Below are 14,850 nucleotides of genomic sequence, written 5' to 3'. Positions count from 1 at the left end.
CTACAGATGTGAGCCACCGGCGCTCGGTTGAAAAATTATACTTACAGAAAATATAAAAGGACAAAAAAGCTTCCCAGCAGGAAAAACCTTACAATCACAGTCTGATAATGACCCAAGCAAAATAATACAATAAGAACTCATCTAAAGTAAAATGAAGAGCAGGGATGGGGGCAGGGGTCAAGGTGTAGAGCACTTGCTTGCCCAACACCAGCCTCTGAATCAAAACCACAGTACTGCCAAGGGATAACATAAAGTATTAAAACTTAAGGAAAGGTGCAGATAATAGTATGATGGATGACATAGATGTACACACCGGTTATCCCAACACTTGGAGACTAGGGAGTAGAATTATGAAGTTAAGATCAGACTTGGCTACATAATGAGACTGCATCTTAAAGAATAACATAGAATAAAATTAAACAAACTATATTTTTAAAGACTAGGATGTAGTTCAAGTGTAATTCAAGTAGTTTTGTATGCGCAAGGAACTGATACAACACACAAAAATTACATGCTTTGATAACTACGATATTCGATTTACACTGCAGTAAAGGTACCCCTTTGCTGGAATCCCTCCTGAGGAAACTAAGGCAGTTGATGCACCTGTATTCTTGGCTGCATTAAGGGTGTTGCTGGGCAAACAGTGTTTGATCTCCATTCTTGGATCCCACTTACAACTCTTTTTTTAGTAGACCACCTACAAATCTCTCCTATCTCAATAGCAGGGTCTTCTGGGTTTCAAGTGAATTTATCTTTGATATCTCTGAGGGCTTTCCTCCCCTTTGTCTGAACTGCTCTGTTCCTGGGCCCACATTCAGCAGCTTGTTCTGAGAAGAGTGGTAGCTATTTTGCTAGCCACCTGTATCCACTGCCATCTCCTCCTCAAATTAGTCTTTGGTATCAGTATGAGTCTGCTCAGTTGGTAGACCAAGGCTGGGCGGGTTTTGAACTGTCATCCTCATATCTCAGCCTCCTGAATAGTTAGAATTACAGGAGTGAGCCACCAGCATCCAGCCATCATTTCTTTCATCCAGGAAAATTTAGGGGGTGGAATAAATAGCACAGCAGCATATACATTCAGTAGCAATTGCACCAGGGAGAACCAGATGCTCAGAACAAACGACTGACCTTGATATTGTCTTTGGTATCCAACAGTATGTTGTTGGACTTAAGGTCTTGGTGTGTGATTCTGTTCTGGTGTGGGCAGTGAACAGCACTTACAATTTATGTGAAGAGCCTCTTGGTTTCATCCTAATATACACTGCAGTATTTTCAGATCCATGCCAGGACGTATCTCCTACTGGCCAGTTCCATGATAAGATACAAATACTCTTCCTTCTCCATCACCTGGTACAATTTGATAATGTGTTTGTGCCATACCATTTTAAAATGTCCACCTCATTCTTTAACTGATGACTGGGGGAATTCTCCCTTCAGGAGTATTTTAACTGCCACTTCCATGTGTGTGAGTCGAGTATGGGCCAGCCTCACTTGTCCATTGGTACCATGGTCGATGAGCTCTTTCACCTGGTTTTGTTGGATGATCTCCTCCTTGAAGGATCTGGAGTATGATTCTTTGTATTCTTCCATCCTTATGCTATGATGGCAGGTAGCAAGTCTACCTAAAATTAACTAAATAAAATAATGGAAAACCCAGAAAAAAAAAAAAAGAAATACCAAAATCCAAACGACAACTCACCTTCCCAACCAAAAAGTCACGAATTTAGGTTTGAATCAGTCCAGCGGGTCACCAATCAAGAGCTCCTGAGGTGGTATCTAATATAAGTTGGAGCACAGTGGTTTCCTATATATCCTGCATGATCTCTCAAAATGGAGCTATATCAGATCGGCATAGTGACATCATAGAGGAAATGGACCAATCAGAGTCTGGGCCAGTGAGGTCAGAGAAAAAGTGGACCAATCACACTTTGCCAGCATTGATACTTTAGCTCATAGGCTTCAAAGACTGTTGCTAAGGAATCCATGTGAGCTTGAGGTTGCTCTTGTCATTATTATGCCATTCCTGAAACCACTACGACAGTGGTCAAAGTTCTCTGACCTTCTAGAAAACTCCTGAGTCTCATAAATTGCTTCTGTGGAGACACTAGCCAATAGCCTCCATTCTTGATGGACACCTTATCCTACATCTTGTTCCAGCAATGACATGGCAAAAAGGCCTCCGTCATTTTCAAGGACAGCTGTCCTACAACTTGCTTCTGAGGTGACAAGGTCCAGGCTGGCTTTGAGCCACAATCTTCACAATTCACCTTCCTGAGTAGTTAGGATTATATGCCTGAGCCATCGTTAGGTACTTAGCTCATCTCTCACATTTGGAGAAAGTATATATATTTGTTAGAAAGGTTGATATTAGATATGTCCTCTTAGCACCTTAATTTTTTTGCCCTTGCTGTCTAACAGTTAATCTATTGATTAATGAGAAATTTGTCATAATATCAATTAAGATCACTTGTGTGTGTGATGAGTTGTGTGTGTGTCTGTGCTTTGGGAGGTTTTCTGTCTTTGTTTAATTAGAATGTGTCTTAGTGTGGACCTGTGCACTTATGTTAATTGACTTCTTTAAGCTGCTAGAACCCTGCATAGAAGGGTTCATGCTTTCAATCAAATTTGGGAAGGTTTTGGTCATTATTCTTTCAAATACTATGTATTTCTTTTTTCTCCCTGTACATTATACATATATACATTATACATTATACATACATTACATATTCACATTGTATATGTGAATATATATATATATATATGTCTACATTTTTATATTATATATACATTTATATACATATATTTATTTTTCATATAACTTCCATTTCTTTGATTGTTTATGGTAGCAAGTGTAGTTTGATCTCAATTACTCCATCAGAGTTAGAGTTAGAAGTTTTCCTTTTTATTTCTTGCTGAAAATATGCATTTCTCAGCAAGGATATTGAAACCAGTACAGAATCAGAGCTAGCCTAGAGTTCTCTCTCTCTCTATCTGTCTCTCTCTGTCTCTGTCTCTGTCTCTCTCTCTCTCTCTGATTTCCTGCCTCTGACAAGTGTCTGAGCACAGGACCATTGCTTACCAAGTTCTTCTACTGTGCACTGTGATGAACTAGTGTGTGCACTGTCAAGCTCTGCTTCAAAGGCAACAACACCTGCACCTGAAAAAGATCTGCTCCAAATCAGCCTGCATGGGTGTGTCTGCCTCTGTCTTGATGTCAGAGCTCCCATAGCTACTGGGGTGGCCTTAGTAGATGCCATTGTGCCAGGACTGTGACTGCTGACTTTGGGAGACTTAAGCACAGCCTCGTTTTTTACCCAATTTAGAGGTATGCGTTGGATCCTGTGGGCACTACCCTATTTGTGACTCTGCTAGGAGCAAGGCTAGGGGCTGCAGAAACCTCACTGTGGCCTGACTTCTGGGGCACAACAAATGCCATAGGCTTCTCTGGGCTCTTTTCAGAATATGTGGGCAAGTTCAGTGAGCAGAAACTGAGCTCAGGGGCCCCTTAAACACAGGGTAGGCAATGGAGCTGGGAGGAGCAGGGATTTCCAGGTTAGCCCTGAGTTCAAACCTCAGTACCATAAAAAAGAAGAGAACCAGTTATAATTGGAAAACTTATTAAAAGTAGTATTTTAAAAAATGTGTATAGTTATTTGGGCTTGAACTCTGGGCATTAACATTTTCCCTTAGCGAAAAATTTCACATAAGACTAAACATTGTTTTTTGGAGGAATACAGGTTGACCCAGTGTAACAATAAGATATACAAAACACTAAGTTGAAAATGAACTTTAGAACTTTGGTGGGGTTTGGAGTTGGGGAGGGTAGTTGTGGAGGTGGGAGGGAAGAGATGTTAGGGGGAAACAAAGGAGAAGGCAACAATGCTCAATAGGAAATGTACTCAGTACCTTGCTCATGTAACTGTAACCCTTCTGACCTGCATTTTTACAACAAAAAAGGACAGAAAAGGGATTAAATTTATACTATTGAGCCTCATCTCCACTTCTAGCTTTTCTTGTTTGTGTGTGTGTGTGTGTGTGTGTGTGTGTGTGTGTGTGTGTGTGTGTGTGTGTGTGTCTGTCTGTCTGTCTGTCTGTCTGTCTGGGTCTGGGTCTGGGTCTGGGTCTGGGTCTGGGTCTCTGTGTGTTTGTGTGTGCATGCCAGTATTAGACTTGAACTCCAGGACTGGGCACTGTCCTTGAGCTCTTTTATTTAAGGGTAGCCCTGTACCGCTTGGCCCAAGACTCTCCTACTGGGTTTTTGTGGTGAATGAGATAAAAGTTTCATGGACTGTTCTTGCTTTGAACCAAGATCCTGTCCTCTCAGACTCCTGAATGGCTAAGGTTATGGGTGTGAATCATCAGTATATTGTAGGAGAATTGTTCTTAAGCAGCAATAATGTGGATTGCTAGCCTTCTGAAATTTGTTGGCATGCTTTTTATTCTTAGAAAGGAATTCCTTTACTGAGAGGCCATTGGTTACCCTGGAAGCTAGGAAGGCAGAGGAAATGGAATCCCCTATCTCCAAAAGCAGGACCTTTTGCGTGATGGTTGTAAGACCCTCATCTTCCTTTATTAGAGCAGATATTTATGCTAGCCTGAAGGTAACACTGTTTTCTTCATCAGCTTCGTCTTGGTTGCATTAAATAAGAAAATTACTTGATAACTCTCACCAAACTTCACCAGAGAAAGGGGGGAATGAAGCTATAAAGTGAGGCATTAGACCTGACAGGAATATACCAGAAGGGGCAAGGAGAAATGAAAGCTCATAAATATTGATTTTTATTTAAACAAATTAGGGAGAATACATGAATATATGTTAGTACTGGCCAACTGTTCTCAAAGCTTTCTAATAAACTCGCATTTAAAGGAAGTATTTTCCTGATGCAGGACTCCTCACATTACCTGTGTAGATTCTCTAATCCTTTCACTGATCTCCCAAGACAAGACACTTTCCCTTCAGCTCAGAGCAGTGCATCTAAGATAACATCCATCTACTACTGGGCAGTGGAAGACCAGTCTAACAGCTGGTGAAGTGTAGACAAGCTGCTCTGATCCTGTTTCCACCCAATTCTAGACTTTGCTGTATAGAGTTCATAGATCAGAGGAGATGCTTGAGAATATTTCTGGATCTACAAGTGTGGTGTGTGTGTGTGTGTGTGTGTGTGTGTGTGTGTGTGTGTGTGTGTGTGTGTATGTGTATGTATATATGATAGTATTCATATGCCACCATGGGGCTTCCTTCTTCTTTGGGCTTCACAGGTGGAGTTAACTCCTTCTTCCCCAAGTCTGTTCAAAAGATTTGACTTTGAGTGCCTGAGATTCAGCAGAGGAGGAAATGATTCCTGAATTCTCAACTGTTAGATCAGATGGGTCCTTCTACATACTCTGATTTATACTAATGCTAGTGTTAATACTAACCCATGAATGGTAGTAATATCAGCTGGCACTTTTTGTGTATTTTGGTACTAGTTAGTTTTTTTCATGTATGTTAAGCAAACAATTCTCATAAGAATATTATGACATAGTGTTAAGTATAACGTGCTGTACACACACACACACACACACACACACACACACACACACAAACACACCTATTTGGCAGCAGTCTTCATTATGTAAAGTGGACCATGAACTGTAGAGAAGTTCAATGGAAGCCTATCAGGGAACAGATCCTATAGCCAGCACCCTGGATGAGGGACTCATAGGGGTTTGGCCAACAAGTTGGAGACAAGATGATGTAGATCCCGTGCCAGGGTTGGCTACCTTCCTGATCTGGAGGGACCCAGTGTTTGCTATCCAACACTGTCCCTCACGACCTTGCCTGTCCCCACCCCAATCCCACCTAATCTTTGGCACAGGAAGAAAAGTTTTTCCTTTTGGCCACACGTTGTTCTGACACATAAGATAGGCTCAATAGAATTTCCAGAGGATAGCAGGAGGATATATAGAAGATACATTAACTGAGGCCAGAAAGTGCAAGGTATTACTGTAGGTCTTACAATTGGTTAATAGTGGGGATTATTGACTCCCTGATCTTTCCCCAAGGAAGTGGAGCCTCTGATCTAGGATTCTCACAATCCTCTCTTAGATAAATAATCTAGTAGCGTCAGAAACAAAGAGGTAATTAAAAATCTATATTTAATATTAATTTTTATTCTTGAATTAGTAAAATACATGTGTAACCTGTCAATTCAAGAATCATAAAAAGGCAGATGGTGTGAGCTTGACCTCTGTCCCTCTACTGTGGCTCTCTTGCTCCACCCTGGGGTGACCACTGCTACTAGTTAGTTATGAATTCCTGCAGCTAAACTAAATGTGCACAAAGGACAGGCTATTAAAAGGAGACATTTTATCCACAGCTTACAGAGATCCCCCAAACTGCTAGCTTAGAACAAGGCCAAATTTCTATTTACACTATGAAAATTCAATCTTCTACACTCAGGTTCACAGCCCTGAGCCAAGTCTGTGCTGGTACCACATGACGGAAGGTGATAGCTCATAATTCACAAAGGAAGAAGTCTTCAATAGTTGGAAGTCTGCCCTCTGCCTTTCCCAATAGGTCCCAGTATCAGGTATGAGGACTAAAGTGTTACAAAGGCCTGTTAGAAATTACTAGTTATGCATATGTAAAGTTGACCTAACAACACCTCATTAACCTCAAGGTGATAGTGAAGAGAGAGTTCAACAATTGTCAGATCAAAATTGAGATGGATATTATTAAGACTTCCCATCACACACACACATGATCAGGTAGTACCAGGTGAGGGAGAAGGATGAGCACCAATACTTGGTAATTGAACTGGCCACCCAGAGACCTCTTTAAATTAATGTGAAAATCATTCCATCTATTCAAGAATGAAGTTAGGATATTGTTCAAACAGACTATGAATAATCTGCATTACTTTAATGAAAACAGAAGTGCACACTGAGACCTTAAACCCAATAACATCATGTTGGATGACAAATCCAATGTGAAGGTCAATGACTTTGGCGTGAGCATAAGCATTACCCAAGGGTGGTTGCTGAAGGCCATATTTGGTACCTTGATTTTGTCCATATAAAATATTCCTGCATGAAAATTACAATGACTACACGGTAGACATCCCATGCTTGGGAATCATCTTTTGTATTTTATACAGACGGCAAATTTCCCACTTGAATATATGAATTTTAGCCGGATACAGGTAATTGTCATGGAGGTCACCTACATTGCTCCATTCACCTGTCTCCAATAGCAAAAAATATCACCTTGAAACTGTAAACTGAAGACCCAGAGCAGAGGCACACTATAGAACAAACAATGGAGATTGGCTCAACCAAGTTGAGGAATATATCCTATTTCCTGATGAGCAACTATGTAATGAGTTGAACCCAATTTCCTGCCTGTCATCTGAATTTCAATTGTCCTATGTTGACAAACCATCAATACTAAAGAGAAGTGCTACTCTTCCTTCCATTCGCTGCTTCCTGCAGAAGAACCCCTGTTACAGCATGATCACACACCATGAATCTATGGTTTCCTTTAGTTCTTCTTTCTTCATGAGGAGCAATGAGAGATGCTGGTAAGAGGAAAAAGTCCTTCCCTCTCGGTAGCTGAACAATAAGATCATAAATTCTATCTCAATTAAGAGACAGGATTGAAGGTAGCTACCAGTATTTGAAGAATACGATGCTGTGTGCAGACATAAAAATAACCTTCACAGATTACAAAGAAAGTTTTTCTGGAGAAAGGGTTCAGAGCCCTTCTATAACAAAACAGCAGTACCCAGGTTTTCAATTCATTTTCAAGCTGGGGAATTCCAGCTTGAATCCTTGTCTACAGACTTGGACACTTCACATAAAAATCATTCATTATTTTGGATGACATAGAAAATACCCCTTGTCCAGGTAGGTGTTTTAGTACTCTAAATTGTGGAGACAAAAGGTCTAGAATAGGTCAAAAAATTTAGGGTTTTCCTTTTTGGTTAAGGATTTACATTTTCAGACTACAACTTACTTAATATTTAAAGAAAGGATGGCTATAGGAGTAAATTGTGGTTTTCAAGTTTACTTATTGAATCTTTCAGTTATTGAATCTGGCTTAATTTGTGAGATACACACACACACATGCACACACACACACACACACACACACACACACACACATATATATATAATATGTAGTATGTATATATATCACAATGATATTACATATTAAATACAATATATACCAATTATATTTGTAAAAATATACATAATTTTGGAGAAGATGTTTCATGAAATTCTCTGCCTTTGCTTTAAGACAGCATTCTCTTCATCTCAGCTTCCTTAGAAGCTAGGATTATAGACTGGGGCTAGTGAAAAGATTTCCTTTTAAATGCTACAGAAGACCTGTCTTTAACTTCCCACGAGCACTAGAAATTGAAGATAATAGAATGACCAAGGTAATTAAAACATTTCAGTCAGTGGAAAACTTTCAAAATTTATTTTAGACAAAAATTAGGGAACAATGTTATTAGATCTATCCTTGAAAAAAAAGATTAATAAAAAATTAAAGACAGATATAGATCCCAGTTTCAAATGTGGACGAAGAAGGCTTATAATTTCAAGGCCTAGAATTGGTCCATAACCATTCATTAAATAAAAATTAATTTTGTAGGCAGGAACTTGTTTGTTTATCTTTTGTGTTCAGAGGAATGTCTGCATTATGTGTAAACAGACCGCTCTACAAGGTATCTTTCTGGGTCATACAGTAGTTATTACATAGCTGTATGTAGACATACAGCTTTCTAATGACTTTCCTACATACACCAACTAATGTTAATTAAGTGTCATGTAGAATAACAAACCTCAATTTTGTGACCATATCCATTCTTATTCTCCCTATTGTCCAGTAGTTTGTATCACAGTCAGTATAACTGAAGCTGGCACATGGAACAGATATGGACTCGATGGATCCTGGCTGTGATATGGCCCCAAATATAGCAAATACCAGAATCAATGTCCAAGCAGCTGTCCAAGGTGCCTAGTTGTATGAATGTCCTCGGCTTCCAATGGTCTCACCTATCTCTGCCAGAGGCCTGTTAATGGCCTGACATCAAAACTTACACTGAAGTTTAACTTCTCAATGTAGCAGTGTCAGGAGGTAGTACCTTTAATAGAGGATTACATCATAAATGGATTAATGCCATCTTGTTAACTCTCAAGGAACTAACAGGATCACTGTTAACAGTTAGAAAAAACACCCTAGGTCCCTTACTCACTCTCTTTCTAGCACATGCCATGATTCCAAGATCCTACATGATGTGATGCACTTAGGGGCCTTGTCCCATGTACTACCATGCTATATAGGGTTTCCAGCCACCACTATTTTGAGTGAAATATTTTTATTCCTTATGAAGTATACAACTTCAAGGTTTTTGTTAAATCATGACAAAATGGACTGAGATGCTATACTTTTTGCTTTTTCCATAGTACTAAGGATTAAACTGAGGGCCTTTCACTTACTGGGCCGATATTTACTGCTTGAGCGTTGCATGGCTCCAACCCTTTTTTTCTTTTACAGTTTGCTTTTCATATAGGGCCTTGTGCTAACATCACTGAAGCCAGCCTCACAACCTAATCCTCCTAAACCTTTGCTTCTCAGTAGCTGGGATTACAGGCCTGTGACACCACACTTTGCCACTTAGAAGGCACTACTCTTTTGGAGAAACATAATACAGACCACTGAGATGTATGTGTGTGTGTTCATAGAAATTGGTCATGGTGATTTATTCAGGACTGAGGGTGAATCTCCTGAATAATCCATATTCTTAAGTCCTTTCACTCAAAAAAATTGCTTCTCTGGGTGCTAGTGAGTCACAGCTGTAATCCTAGCTGTTCGGATTGCTGAGGTTTGAGAATCATATTTTGAAGCCAGGTGAGCCAGGAAAAGTCCATGACAATCTTATCTTCATTTAACTACCAAAAAATCAGAAGTGGAACTTTGGCTTAACTAATAGAGTACTAGCCTTGAGGAAAAAAATAGGAATAGCAACTAGGCTCTGATCAAGTTTCAGGACCAGCACCAATACAAAATCTCCAGATAGCACTTGTGCTAATACAATGAAATCTTGTGCTATTGCAAGACACAATTATACTTAATGGATTATCTCTACAGGACAGTTGCACTAAAAATTTCTAGTATTACTTCATAAGCTATATTCTTTCTGAATCATCTTTTTGGCCCATTGTTTCTCTGAGAATGATGTCTTGATTTTGGAATAGAGGAGGAAAAATTCAGTGATGAATTTGGCTTCTGAATTCCTCCCTCGTCCATTATTGACCTGTTCTCTCTTTTTATTTTTTTGGCAGTCCTGGTGCATGAACTCAGGGCCTGGGCACTTCCACTGAGCTTCTTTTTTGCTCAAGGCTAGCACCCTCCTACTTGAGCCACAGCACCACTTTCTCATTATGTGGTACTGAATAATTGAACCCTGGGCTGTACGCATGCTGTGCAAGCACTCTACAATTAAGTCATAATCCCAGCCACATGTTTTCTTTTAAAAATACGTCTAACCGGTTTATTTCTGGCCATCTCTGAAGCCACTGCCAGTGCTATTGATTCATTTGTTTAACTTCTAACTGCCTTTCGTTCACTGTAACTGGCAAATTATTTTCTACTCCATTCAAAGATTTAGGCTGGGAAGGTGGCTCAGTGGTAGAGTGCTTGCCTTGCATGCCTGAGGCCCTGGGTTCGATTCCTCAGCACCACATAAGCAAAAAGAAAAAAAAGATTTATCTTTCGTTTTCTTAAACTGCACACTTCATCAGCTAAACTCAAACAATGCTACCAGTGACTGAAATTGAGGACACTTACAATAATAAATAGCTAAAAATAAATAGCTAATAATCTACCTTAGTCAATGCACAACAATCCAGATGCTGGGGAAGTCTTTTATTTTCTACTCTGAGTAGCATCTAACCCCACAATATGCTCTAATAGATAATAAAATTAAAGTTTACAGATGTAATTATTTCGCCCAAGAGTTGGTTATGCACTAACTTCTAAGGAGTGAGTGCAAATTAAGGCCTTTATAGGAGGCAGTAACACAAACTGAGTGAATGAAACATTAAGGAGGGTATGTTTGTCAAGGAACTATTGGGGTATCTAGGAGCTGACAACAGTGGATGTATGATAGGTGACCAGACAGAAGAAACCACAATCTTACAGCTAGAGGACCTAAACCCTACCAGGCATCCTTTAAGCTTGGAAGAGGTCCCCATATTTCATGAGAGACTATATCCTGGTGCCCCCCTGCTAGAAACTGAGCAACTAATATAGACAAGCAACACCCAAACTATTTGCCCAAACGTGAAGCCTACAATAGTTTGTATTCAGTGAGCAAACATTAAATTTCTAGTAATTTACCACACAACATGACAAAAGCATCTCTCAATGCTGATGGCTCACACCTGTAATCCCAGCTACATAGGAGTCTGAGATCTGAGGATCTAGGTTCAAAGGGATCTCAAGCAGCAATGTCTGTGATACTCATATCGCCAATAAATAGAAAAAATGGAAATGGTGGTATGGCACACTAGCCTAAGTGGAAGCCCAAGTACCAGCACACACACACACACACACACACACACACACACACACACACACACACACACACACACACACACAAACACACACACACACACACACAAATTGAAAAATGAAAACATTGAAAATGACCTAGTATTTTCTTTGTTGTGTGTGAAACTCTAACATGTCTTAAACTTTTTCCTTGTGCTTGAAGAAATTTATTAAAATTCTATAACACTACCATAAAGATAGCTAAGTACACAACTACACAAATGTGTTGACCACACACTTTTTTGGGGGGGAGGGGGTCTGGTTGTGGGGCTTGAACTCTGGGCCTGAGCGCTGTCCCTCAGCTCTTCAGCTCAAGGCTAGCACGCTACCACTTGAGCCACAGTGCCACTTCCTGCTTTTTTCTTTTTGCTTATGTAGTGCTGAGGAATCGAACCCAGGGCCTTATGCATACAAGGCAAGTGCTCTACCACTGAGCTAACTTCCCAGACCCTGACCACACACTTTTTATAAATAATATTACAATTGTTACTGCAAACAGAGGACCTTTCCAATCAATTTAATCTAATTATTGGCAGAAACTGGATCTCATATCTTGGTATTTCTCACAATACTTACCTTAGTTGATATTAAACATAAAGTTCTTAATTAATCAAAAGGAAAAACTTATACTATATCTTCAGGTACAATCCTTTCTGTCATTTGTCCTACAAATGAAATTAATTTATTGCAGCACTTAAAATATTTTATGAAATTTAGTATAAGATTCTGATTAAAACTGAAAAATTTGAAGTGTTCTCAATTTCTGCTTCATTTAGACAAAGTACTTAAAGATGTCTCTGGTTTTCCATACGGATATCATATCCAAAAATCCATCTATACCATAGAAATTAGTTCACTATAGGCTATCTATAAATTCACATAGATGTTTCTCAATTCTCTGGAGCAAAAGAACCATAAATTTTGCCCTACATCTATACATATTCTATGAAAACTTCTAGAACATTCCATTTTTCTCAGAAAAATGAAGGCTGCCAACAAACTCACTAATAGTGAGAGAAGAAAAAAGAGCAAGCTTGTGATGCCTGACATTTCACAAAAGCCTTATTCGCCTGTGGGTACACTCTCAAAGTCATACAATGTTCAGGTTTACCTGGTAAGAAAAGGAATTCAGCCCACAGAGAGAGAAAGACACTTGGCAGGAGGAAGATAGACTGAAGAATTACCTGAATGCATATCTTCTCATGTTTCCATCCATTTGCTTTGTGGAGTTTTCCTGGAGTCCCATTGCTCACTAAGTCAGACCTGTCATCCCAGCAGAATCACTGAACCCCCAGGACTCAGGTAACACCATTGAGCTGTCTCCCTGGGGAAAAGTCACCAACTGAATGAAAAAGAAAACAGTGGATTTCACGACCATAACACACACACACACACACACACACACACACACACCGTGTGTGTGTGTGTGTGTGTGTGTGTGTGTGTGTGTGTTCGTAGTGGTACTTAAACCCAGTACTTGGGCACTATCCTTTAGGTACTACCCTTTAACTTATTTGCTCAAGGCCGGTCTCTACTACTTGAACCACACTCCACTTTTGGCTTTTTAGTCATGAATTGAAGACAAGAGTATCATCATGTTTCCTGCCCAGGCAGGATTTGAACCTTGATCCTTAGATCTCAGCGACCTGAGTAGCCAGAATTACAGGCATGATAGATTAATGCCTGGCATTTGTGACAGACCAAGGTATTGACTTCAAGCCCCATTACGAGCAAAAAAACCAAAAGTAAAACCAAATTTTATAGCATATAAATATACTGATATCATATTAAAACAATATAATGAATTGTGGAGACCTTGGTGAAGGATATCAGAGAATAATTATCATTATTAGTTTTTCTGCTTTAAAAAACCTAAAATTATTTTTGTAAAATGTAAAATAACTACAGAAAACCCTGGTACCAAGGTGTATGTTTCAAATGAGACAGCTGTTCAGAACAAAGTGAAAATGCAGAGGAAAACTAAGAATTTTAGGATTCAGTGTTTACTACATTAGAAAATATACTTGATAATGTGTACCTTCAAACTATTTCAAGTTGGCTACACTAATGACACAAAAACTATTCTCCTTCTAATTAGTACTACAGATTTTAAAAAACAGGTCTACGTTATTCTCCTTATCAAGGAATGCTCTGAATATTTGATTCACTTTTCCCAAAATGACACTAAAGAAATTCAGTCTTTCAATAATTCCAATTAAAAAAATAACTACAATTTTTTATCTTAGCACTTAAATAATTATATCATGTATCTTCTTTGGGTGAGGAGTATCAGAACAACTTTTAACTTGTTCTTTTACCTTTGCTGTTGGGAAGGTGTATTTTCACAAAAGAAGACAGGGAAACACTCAGTAGATCAACTGATTTAAATGTAAGTGGCTAAAGCTACCAGTACAACTACGTTTATTGCAGTATTGTATACCATAGCTAAGATATGGAACCAACCCAGTTGTCCCTCAGTAGATGAATCTATCAAGATAATGTGATATATAGATACAGATATATAGATACATCTATATATCTATGTCTATATATAGATGTATCTATGTCTATATATAGATGTATCTATATATCTATATCTATATATAATGGAATTTTATGAATCCATCATGATATTGCCCCATTCGTTAGGACATGGAAAGACATGGAAAATTATTATATTAAGTGAAGTAAACCTGGCACTAAGGAATATAATCCCATGTTATCCCTTATTTGCAATAGCTAATATTTGTCTAGGACAATTAGGAGAGGTCAAAAGCTATGTACATAAGACCAGATAAGATGATGTCAAGAAAATGAGTCCCAAGATAGGGGCACACATGGTTTTTACTGTCTTGCTTTTTATTTCCAATTTTTTTATTGTGATTAAGTGGTTACATAATTTCCCTAATTTCACAGTATTGTGGGATAGTGAAGCTTAGTTAAAGTCACAAACACATTCTAACTTTCATAGGACAAATTGTCTACCATGGTGTATAACATTTATGAGTTCTATGAGCTTTGCAATAGTTATTTCTTCCACATTGGGGGATACGTATATTTCTTTTGTTTTGCATAACATCAGCTTTTCACTCTTTCCCACTTGCTCCCTCCCTCCCATCTCTGCCATTGAGTGGCTTAGTTCATTTTGGTCAATGTCCAGTGTCGTTGATGTGTCCTACTATTGTGTTTTTCCGTGATTCCCTCTAGTTCTGTCGTCCTCCTAGTTTCCCATCGTTGTGCACATATAT

This window comes from Dipodomys merriami, unplaced genomic scaffold (assembly GCF_024711535.1).
Source record: "Dipodomys merriami isolate MVZ:Mamm:240054 unplaced genomic scaffold, mDipMer1.0.p SCAF_583, whole genome shotgun sequence".
NCBI classification, from domain to species: domain Eukaryota; kingdom Metazoa; phylum Chordata; class Mammalia; order Rodentia; family Heteromyidae; genus Dipodomys; species Dipodomys merriami.
Note: the sequence above shows the minus strand (reverse complement) of the source record.